The following is a 10907-nucleotide window of genomic DNA, read 5'->3' on the forward strand; positions in this document are numbered from 1 at the left end:
ACAAGTTCCTATAAAAGCACATATCTGTGAAGATATATGAAGCTGAAAAGAAAATATAATGTGACTTCAGCAGATTATCTGGGCTTGCCACATGTTTTGGAGGTCTTATTGATAGAAGAAGTGTCTGTAGATGTTGTAGGCTTGAAAACAGCCAGTATTACATTACTATAATTTCTTATGCAACTGTTGTTATCACTTTATTTAAGATATTTTATACTGCTATAGTAATCCTTAGATAAGTGTAATTAATAATATTAAGTTACACAATTTTTCATCTCAGATTCTGTTTCTTGGCAATGGAGCATTTTGGTTTACTTGCTTTCATTCTGCTACTGTATACTTGTTGCTTCTGAAGTGGCACAATTCTAACTCTTTCAGATATCCAGACACAGAGTTAAGTTCTGCTGTTTTATGCGTAGATGTGGAACCCCTACTTTTCAGACAGCTGAGATAAAAATTATAAAAGATGATGTACATAGCAAATAGAAAGTATTGTATATTCTTCCTTAAGCTGTCATGGCCATCTTCCTGGTCAAGTAATGAAGGAATTTTAGCCTGGAGAAGAGAAGACTCCAGGAAGACCTTATAGCAGCCTTCCAGTACTTAAAGGGGGCCTGTAGGAAAGATGGGGAGGAACTCTTTAACAGGGAGTGTAGCGATAGGATGAGGGGTAACATATTTAAACTGAAAGAGGGTAGATTTAGATAAGATATTAGGAAAAAATTCTTTACTATGAGGGTGGTGAGAAACTGGAAGAGGTTGCCCAGAAAAGTTGTGGATGCCCCATCCCTGGAAGTGTTCAAGGCCAGGCTGGATGGGGCTTTGAGCAACCTCGTCTAGTGGAATGTGTCCCTGCCCATGGCAGGGGGGTTGGAACTGGATGATCTTTAAGGTCCCTTCCAACCCAAACCATTCTATGATTCTAAGTTCCTGAGGACCTTAACCACAACCAAGAGGTAGGAAGGACCAAAAGACATTTGCACAATCCAAAAAAGTCTGTCTTGGAAAGAAGTTTCTGTCTATAGAGGTAATTAGAGAAGCTGCTGAGAAGATCTTGAATAGAGAACTTGCCCTGTGGCTTCTTACTCATTCCTGCCACACTGAGGCATAAGAGTAGTTGTGAATTTCCATAACTAAATATTCTGTACATATATAATACTGAGAAATTTGAAGTGTTGCTTTACTCTGAAAATGACTACAAATTGTACTTCGTTATCAGTCAGATCTTGATGGTGCACATGTTCAGATATAACTTTTTACTTTAGATGAAGAAAAAGGATTAAAGAAACATTACTTCAAACAATAGTCCCACTGACCCAGCTCAGCTAAGAATTAGGGAGCTGGATTCATTTTCCATTGCATCCACAGCATTTCTTATGAGGTTCTACATAGTGACAAGTAAGCAGAGACCCTCTCATCAGCATAGAGGTGGTGGGATCACTGCAGCCTGCAAATCTCTCCTGGTATTGGTAGTGTCAGGATTAGAAAGAACTTATTTGAACTGACAGTCCACAAGACTGGAAATTAAAAGGGAAAAAGTGTGTTTGACATGATCGTAGTAACAATTTAAGCACTTTAAAGATACTGTTTGAAACAGAAAATGTGTTGAGTAAAAAAATAGTACTAACAAACCTGATGCCTTTTCAGAATCTTGAATAGATACATTATACAAACTGCATATTTTTTTCTCTTTCCTTCTAATTCACTTTCCATACAATTTTCCCTCTGTGATTATGAGTCAGCCTTGGCTCAAGTGTCCTGGAGGACATGTAGTGGTCCTTAACTAAACAAATATAGATGGCCATCTAACCATAATTTTTAGTAAGCTTTTGTAGTCATATAGATAATCCACCATACAACTTGGCATATTCATTATTTGGACAAAATGGAACCTATTTACATTAAGATCAGATCGTCGGTTAAAAGCTTTCTGCAGTATAAAGTTGTTCAAACTTCATTATGAATAAGATTTAAAGTTTTAAATTCAGGAAAATGTTTTGACATCATGAGGGATTTCTCTTTAAACATATGTTTCAAATATTAGATCGTGATGAAACATCATCTGTATGTGACCTTCTGAAGGTCATGATGAAAAAAAGCCTTTTAGGTTGTTTTGGTAACAAGCTTATTACCAACAATAGCAAAACAGGACAGACTGAACTTATAAACATTACATCAGACCTGTTGCTAGAGATAACGTGTTTGCTAAACTTCTCAAAATGAGCTGATACCACAAGTCATCTCATTGTGATCAGCACTAGGACTATTTCCTGCTAAGACTGGCTAGCAGACTGGTATATTATTGCTTGCCCAAAATATTGAACTTACGAAGTGAAGCTATCTTTATTTTGTGTAAATAAGCACAAGCGTTCTCTTCTGGAAGGACGAAAAGGTTGCTAGCAAATGCAAATAATGGAAAATACCAGTATGCTAACGAGAAAGACATTTGAAGTTAACCTATTTTTAAGGAAATCTTATTATTACATTGATAAGTGCAAAATTTATACCTTTCAGTCTTTTCAAGCTACATAATGTTTATATTTTGAGTTCAGCAAAATTGGACTTTGATATTTAAATAGGTTCTCTTATCATGCTACAGGATGTATCTTAAATTTTGGAAGTTCAAAATGCACTAGACTTAGTACTGTGTGAAATAGGATGGACATTTTTTCAGGTTTTGCTGTGTGGTGTTCATTGTCTTCTCAGAGATCGCTTCATTTTTGGAAGTTTCCAAAAGCTACCGAGAACAGTACAGAGTCCACTTAATTAGAAGGGCAGGGATAAAAAGAAAGTGGAGAAATAAATGCATAAAACTAGGTCAGAGCACTTGCCTGCATTTCCAGAAGGAAGTAACTTGAATTGGTTAATGGTATTTTTGTAAAAATTTTTAAGTATTAAAAATATTCCATAGATATTCAGGCTAATTTTCAGTGGACTGTAAAGCCCAATTGTACTGTTATGACCCTGTATGGACCAATGATGAGTCTGTGGGAACTAACATAACCTGGCAAATAAAACAGCAATCATGTTGCAAAAGTTGTTCCAGTTGCTAAACAGAAAAGGATGTTTTGCATGAAAAGAAGTGTCCCTCTTGCTTGCTTTTGACAGAGATAGTAGGACACAGCTTAAATGCTCTTATTTGCTTTATCTTGGGTTTAGTAGACTTGCATGGCAGCCTTCTACACTAGAGCAATTGAGGTTCTCAAGCATAGGTTCACTGAGGCACTTTCAGGTGACACGCTGCACTGCTGCAGAGCCCCAGTTTGACAATGGCTCTGTTAGCAGAGAGAAACTCACAGAAAAACAGCACCAGCTTGTGGGTAATTATTAGAGGGCAACCAATGCAAGTCAAATTGAACAGATCTTTCAATTTTGTATTTATATTGTATGCTGCAGACTGTTGGGATCCTGAGCCATCTTTGGATCAACTTATTTGGCACTGCAAACCTACTGAGGAAGTAAAGACTAATTTACTTAGCTGAGAAGCAAGATAAAATTATCTTTGTTCTCTGTGCTCTGTGGCTAGATTCTATCCACTACCTCAGACTCCTCTACGTTAACACAAATGACACTTTCAATGTGCCTTTCCCTTGGTTTTGTTTCATAACTTGGAAGCTTTCTTAGCAAAACAAAATGTCATTTGTTGTCTAACAAGCAAAAAACATATTTCACATGCTTTCAGATGTACAAAGGTGCTACTGAACAAAATTACAAGCTAGACATTAAATGTAGCAGTGCTTCTGCTGAACTTTATGTCATATATCTTTCTAATGCCATGCACAGCAGCTCTCTGCGGTGACAGCAGACTGGTTCTATTATGCACCAAAGCAAATTAGTACTTTGCATGAAGGCTCAGGTCGAAATAGTTGATGGCTTGTTGTGTGCAGAAGCTATTCTGTTATGTGATTAGGCAATACTGTAGTATATAAGTGGAAACTTGAACACATACTCATATTTGTTTTCAAATTTCAATTGGGCCATTTTTTAAACCATCTGTTTTTAGGATCAGCGTTATTAACATTTTTTGTGTTACAAGAGAACCCCATCTACACAGAGAGCAGATGACCTTTTCTAGTAGCATATGCTGAATGTTATATATTTTAATTAATTCCACATAAAGAAATGGGTCATATTATTTACCTGCAACATAAAAATTCTGATGACCTTGAACGAAAATTAAGATTATGTCCAATTTTGTATTACCTAATCTTTGCTACTTATCAGTATTTTGTTTATTTGTCTTGGGGGCTGCAAATTTAACCAAAATTTCAGATAAATATCTTTGAAACACAGTTGAGCTAAAACCAAGATAACTATTTTTTATATCACAGAGCAGAACTCCTGAGTACTTTTGGAAATGGCAGTGATAATCAGGGAATTTTCAAATTAATTTTAAAGTGCTGTAAGCAAAATCTTGCCTTCCCTAGGACTTCATGAGTTAGTTTTGATTTCTGTATCTATTTCTGCTTGTGAAGTATCATTAAAGAAAATATATTTGCCAAAATTACTTATAAGAAACATGGGCTAAATTCACAGGGTTGAATTTGCACTTATATCCAAATATGTGGTTCTCTTTGACTTTAAATTAGAGGAGAGCAGAATTTAGTCATGACCTGTTGTTATGTATTCTGATTGTGTTGAGCAATTATATTTTTGTCTCCAATCGTCATGAGACTATGACAAATGGAAGTATGTGCTGTATGTATGCAATCACAGCCAACTAAAGTCTGCCTGCAGTTACTTCTCTTCACCTTCAATCAAACAAATGGATTAATACAGAAGAAACATTTTGCCTCATGTTCTTTTAGTTCCTAGTTGCTAGATATGGTTCATTTAAGAAAAGTAACTAGTTTGAATTGTGTAGCCTTATAATGATTATCTGCAGCATTACGTGGCCAAAATCTTGTTTGGCAAAAGGTTTCAAGTTGTCAATAAAGTTGTTTGACATAATGGAAATAGGACACTTTTTTTCTCATGGGTACCTTTTCCGTATTTATGGGATTTACGTACTTGCAATGAAATGACACCACAATGGTCTTCCATGTTTCTAAACATCAAATAATTATTTGAATTCCCTTGTCTATGTACAAAGTAGTATTTTCCCCCAAAAAGCCCTTTCCCTATTAAGAGAATAGAAAAATAGCACTATCATTTTTTTCCCTGCAACTAAGGATAATTACTGAGCAGAAATCTAGGCATATTGTCCTGGGTTTATAGCCAAATTCCTTTGTGTATCACTCTGAGCCACATGTTAGCACGAAGGACTACACAGCCATAAATCTTTAAAGTTGTTCCATATTGATATTGCATATATAGGACAATTAAGGTTGCACTTATCTGGCTGCTGATATGATTTTAAATCTTTTGTTCTTCCATTTCAGAATTCAAAGAAATAATGCAATAGTCTTGCAGTAAATCCACTGGGTAGAACGGCTTCACTATTTCAGTCACAAATTAAATACTTGTGCATTGTCATATTAAAAAAAACATTGTTGGCCCTGCAAAAAGGACATTCTTCTTCTCCTAAGGTTTCTCCAGTTGACCATTTGTCAAAAAATGAGTAAAAATGTTTACAAAGGCAGTTCTATGTTACTTCCAAAGGCACCAGTGTTCAATCTCCACGTTGTTCTCATGGTGCACACATTTTAGTAGTCGCTTACTTACAAACACTAGCTTGAGTTTGTCAGTCCTTACAAGCATCCATTTCCATTATTTAATTAAACTTTTTGCTCAGAAAAGACACAGTATTTACATTTCAAATCCTATCATACTACTTAATCCATTTTTCTGGTGCTAGATTTACATTTAATTCAGGATTTGAATTACGCTCAACTTCATTGTTCCAAGTAATAGAGTTTATTAGGTTGGATATACACAATACTGCACATTATGAAAATGTGAGAAACAGAAGGCTAAATTGCAAAGCCAACAATGGAGGAAAAAAAGACTAGCAATTTTGGGTGACTCCAGTTTGGAAGGCCAGTGTGTTTCCAAGGCCTCGTTTTCAAAAAGTGTCACTGAAGTTTCCCACGGTGCCGAGAAGACCTGTCATAATTTCTTACTAATCAGACTAAGTCTGAAAAACACACTCTGTACATTTACAGAACTGGTGTCAAACTCCTTGACTAACTGAAAAGAAAAATAAGATCTTCCATTCTCAGAAATGTTGTGGCTTTCTTTTCATATTTTAGACACTAAGATAAGACAAACTGTCCTAGAACTTATGCTCAGTACCTTCGGGAGATACCTCTCACATTAATACAACTCTAATAAACCTTATGAGACTGCCTTCTCACTTGCTTACATGTATGAGAGATTTTTGCCATTTGGTGTTGAAAATAGGCTTCATAAAGTAGGAAGAGGAAGAAAAAATCTTTTAAAATTATCTAGAAATTGATTCTTCCATTTAGTGAAAAATGAGACTAAAAAATGAAATGAATGAGCTTTTAAGGTATTCTTAAACAGGGTAATGTGTTTTTAAGAACAAATTAAATGACCAGCAAATGTGCATCAGTATTTCTGTAAATAAAAATTAACTTCTTATTTCTAGGTACATGCCTTAAGATGGAAGAGAATTTCCAGCTACCTGTCTTATGCATCACCAAAATGTAAAAGTAAGTAAAAACAACTTAATTACACACTTATCTTCATGCATTAGAAAACATTTATTAGCTAGAGCATAACATGTATAACTCTTCCTTAAAAATAATGTCTACTAGTCATTTCTTATTCTGTCTTCCCAGTGCCACAGTGGCTTTGCTAAATCCCATAATTACAGATAGTAATAAAATTATTTTCTTGCCTCCCCCTTCCCATCCTTCCCCTGATTATCTAGTAGATTTAAACCACTAATTAGACTAAAATATCTTAAGATTACTTTGCATTAGGAATATTCACCCCTGAAAATTATTCATATTAAATAATGCAACTAAAAAAATCACTTAAAAATAATCTTGTACTCCAAATTCATATTCACAATTCTTGTTGAAATAACTTTCCCATAGATTCAGCCAGTAAACCATATTGAAATGCCATATGATCACCTGTGTCACTGCATGATGCTATCCCAAGAAACAGGGCTTTCTCAAAGTGAGCTAAGTGGATCTCTGCTCTGGGATTTATACAATGCAATAAAAAAATGACAAAAAACACAAATGCAAATATATTTTAAAATATAATATTAGCATTGTCAACATGAAAGACTTTATTTACTGCACAGAAAAGAAAATATTCAGAATAGTGTAATTTGTTTCGGGGAATGCACAAAAAAGTTTCAACAACTAACACACAGTGTTTCTTTGCAAAATAGCCCTTTGCATGATGCTGAAGCTGAAATGGTTTTTGCCCACTGGTATCTACATTCTTGTAGGAGAAGGTCATTAGCCTCTATTGTGACTGCTCCTTTTGGATTACCTGTCTTTGTCTTTACACAAGTTAAACAATAAATAAAGGTAGTCTGTTAATATAGATTAGAGGTTAAACTGTTATTTATTGTCACATTTTATGGAGAGATTCTGTAGAGACTGTTATTGACCTTCTCTGCCTACAAAATGAGAGTCATGTATTTATCCCAGGCAATCCATTTGCAATGAAAAAGAAATTATAGTCTTCCTGAAGAGGTACAGGCATGCATGCAGAAACTGAGGTACAATGATAAATCCTGATGAGGAACAGTTGCTGAGTTAAAGTGCGTCACAAATTCACATCATGTTATGTCTCTGAGCGTGTAAGATGAGGAAATACTTGAGAAACAACAGATTTCCTCCTGCAATTTTTGAAGTCTTCTTTTAAATGTCATCTGGGATTTGGACAAAGTTGAGCGTGAGAAAAGTACATAGCACATTTTCATTCCTTTGAGTTTATGTAGTAGAGAGCTATAAAAGTAAACAAACAAAAAAATTAACATTCTCTTTCATGTGTTCCTTCAAGTAGAAATAGCTGAAGAAAAATCGACGTAACAGCCCCCCACTTACTGTGCCTTAATCACATTAACAGCATGCCCTTACATTGGTTTGTGACAGTACTTCTGCAACATACCGTAAATCAGAACACACCTCAGAAATAGGTCTGTAAGTGTTGCTGTAACCTTGAAACCATGAAAGTACTTCCTGACTGCATATAGTATGGAAGCTTCTTGTTTAAAATGAAAAGAAACTCCTTATCTGAACATCCTGAATTGTGAGGATGTCAGAAATCCAGACTAAGCCTCCTATAATGCTAAAAATGGAGAGGAGAGAAAGAAAAAGAAGACCTCATAAAAATGTAATTTTCTCTTGTATAAAGCAGACACAGTCTTCTGCTTCCTCATCCAATCTGTCTTTCAGTCCCAGACCTGACCAAATTCTGACCGTTTAAAAAGCTTTAAAATCCACTTCCTTCTGTAGCCCTTCCAGACTGCCTAGTTGTTACTTCACCTGTGATCACACCACAGTATTACAGACAGAAGTAAATGAACCATAATGCCTCTTTGAAGAAGAAATTACATCCATCCATCCATCCAAGACATGGCCTTCTTTCCTAAACTGACTTGTCTAAGTATGTGAAAAATGCTTAGAGGAGGCAGCAAAGAAGTCTTGCAGGCAGCTGGATAAACTACTGGTGGTACTGCTCTACATCATAGCAAAAGCAGAGCAGGGAAGGGAGTGCTCTACAGCCAAGTATGAGGTAGGTTAGAAGTGGTGGCAAAGAAACTGTCTGACATTGCTTCTGCATTATGTCTTTGCAAAGGATTATACAAGTGCATCGTTCCCTTGCTGTCCAGAGCTAAACAGTCTGCAGGACACTGGTTGGTTGGCTGGTCAGACTAACAGAGGTAAGAGGACAGTCATTTTACTTACTGCATCTTCCTTGTTTCAAAAGCAAAACACTTAGAAAAATTGAAATATTTTAAACACTTGAAGAAGTAAGGTCCTGGTTCATTTCCCAGCTGATGTCTGGGCAAGTACCTCTGAAGTCTACTGTGTTTAGCTACTGGAGAAGCAATCTGATTAGTTTAACATACTCATTTATTCATCAGAGTAAACCCCAAATTCTTAAATTCATTAAATAAGACACATAGAGAAGTAAGTCCTTATGCAATGCTTTCTTACAAATATCTTTACAAAAAGTATATGAAAAACAGCCAGGAAACATCATGAGGAAAGGAAGAAATTGTAGCATAAAAATAAGATAACCACAAGAAACTTCTGAAGTTCTCAGGACGATGTTTATCTGGAAAAAACTATTGCTGTAAAGGAGAGTAAGCTGGATCTGACTGTACTAGCCACAGCCTTGGATATAATATAAGGTAAGAAAAATGTGAGACAAGATTTCACTTCCTCAACAGCATTTTAATGGTATGTTCCTGCTGACAACCTTGTTCTACCTAAAAGTTTGTTGAGTTCAATTGTGTTGCCCTCCTTGCAACATGACTCTTTATTTGGAAAGAATGTCTACATATTGGTAAGGTTTCAGTAGCTGTGTATTTTTGAGACAAAACATACCAAATCTAGTACTGATATTTTGTTTGCAAATGGATTGTTATGAAATATGCTTTTCATTTTTATAACTGCCTTCTTGGAAAATCTGTCATTTTAATGACCGAAGTTTTTCTTTTTTCCCTCTTATCTTGGAAAAGACCAAAATCTCCAAAGGAATTCTTTTCATGATAGCACGCTAGTTCAGATTTGTGCTTACTCTTGTTTTTAGACTTCCCAAAGCAGGATCTGCTGAATATCTCCTAATTTTGTTTTTGTTTAATCTACAAAGGATTTGTTACTTCCTTGCGTATCACACACTTTAAATTGAATCCTGTCTCCAAATACCTTCCAATGTCCCCCACAAATTTCTTGACAGTTCATCCTTTATATATACACCTCCACTTCTCTCTGAAGTATCCAAGCATTTGTGAATAAGTAAATTCCATCTCATTTTTCGAAAGTATGTCTTAATTTAGTCAAACTGCAAGTCCTATACCTGACAAGATGGTAACTCAGGAATAAAATAAGCAGAAATGCTTTAATGAAAGTGATTACCTTCAACTAAAAGTGACAAAAGTTTCAACATTTTTGTGAGGTGTATGTGGTTCTACGTTTCATGTTAAATGGATGAGTTGTACAGTAACTTGTTTTTTAGTGTAAAATAGGTAGTGAGGGACGTTTGGTGAAACAGTGCCCCTTGCTGGGAGTTTTGTGTTATTGTTCCTGATTATATTGGTTTTGAAAGCTTGTGGCAAGATCAGTTTCTCATTTCAATGAGTTCATTCCTGGAGGGAATATTAAACACATTATTGCTAACAATAAGCACCGCCTTGCTTATGTCACTGAATTATTTTAGTACTGGCTATAGAAAGAGGTGCATAAGATTGGGAATGAAAGGAAATAATGTTTTTTTAATGTTAAACATTTTGATAACCTCCATTCACGAGCATACGTGTTAGATCTGTCAAAGTGTACATCTGTAAAACCGAGTCTCAAATGACAGTATGGGCTTCTGCCCTGGCTGTGCCACAGGAATCCAGACTGCTTGTCTCACCAGCTCCCAAACTAGACCATTTTATGCCTGCCAACTTGAGATTCAAGAGCTACAGTGAGCTCTTCTCAGCTTTCAAATCATGAACAATAAAGATACTACAATACAAACGTTTTCTTGAAATAATTAAACCTATCAGTTATGCACAAGCTGGCACAGAATCCAGTTTACATGCTGCTTTTGCAGGGAAAGAAAAATAGGAAAAATCTATGTTAATGAAAAAAAGCTGACATGATTCTAAATTTAAGCAAGGAGCAATTTGTTGGTGAGGAAGTATGCTCTTCATTTCATTTCAGATTGTAGCCTTGCTTTAAAGGAAGTTTCATTTTGTCTTAGCTTGGATGCATTCATGTAAAGAGGTTTAAAAAGTATAATTAATTAACTTCTGCTGTCACAAA

This window comes from Harpia harpyja, chromosome 20 (genome assembly GCF_026419915.1).
Source record: "Harpia harpyja isolate bHarHar1 chromosome 20, bHarHar1 primary haplotype, whole genome shotgun sequence".
Taxonomy (NCBI): domain Eukaryota; kingdom Metazoa; phylum Chordata; class Aves; order Accipitriformes; family Accipitridae; genus Harpia; species Harpia harpyja.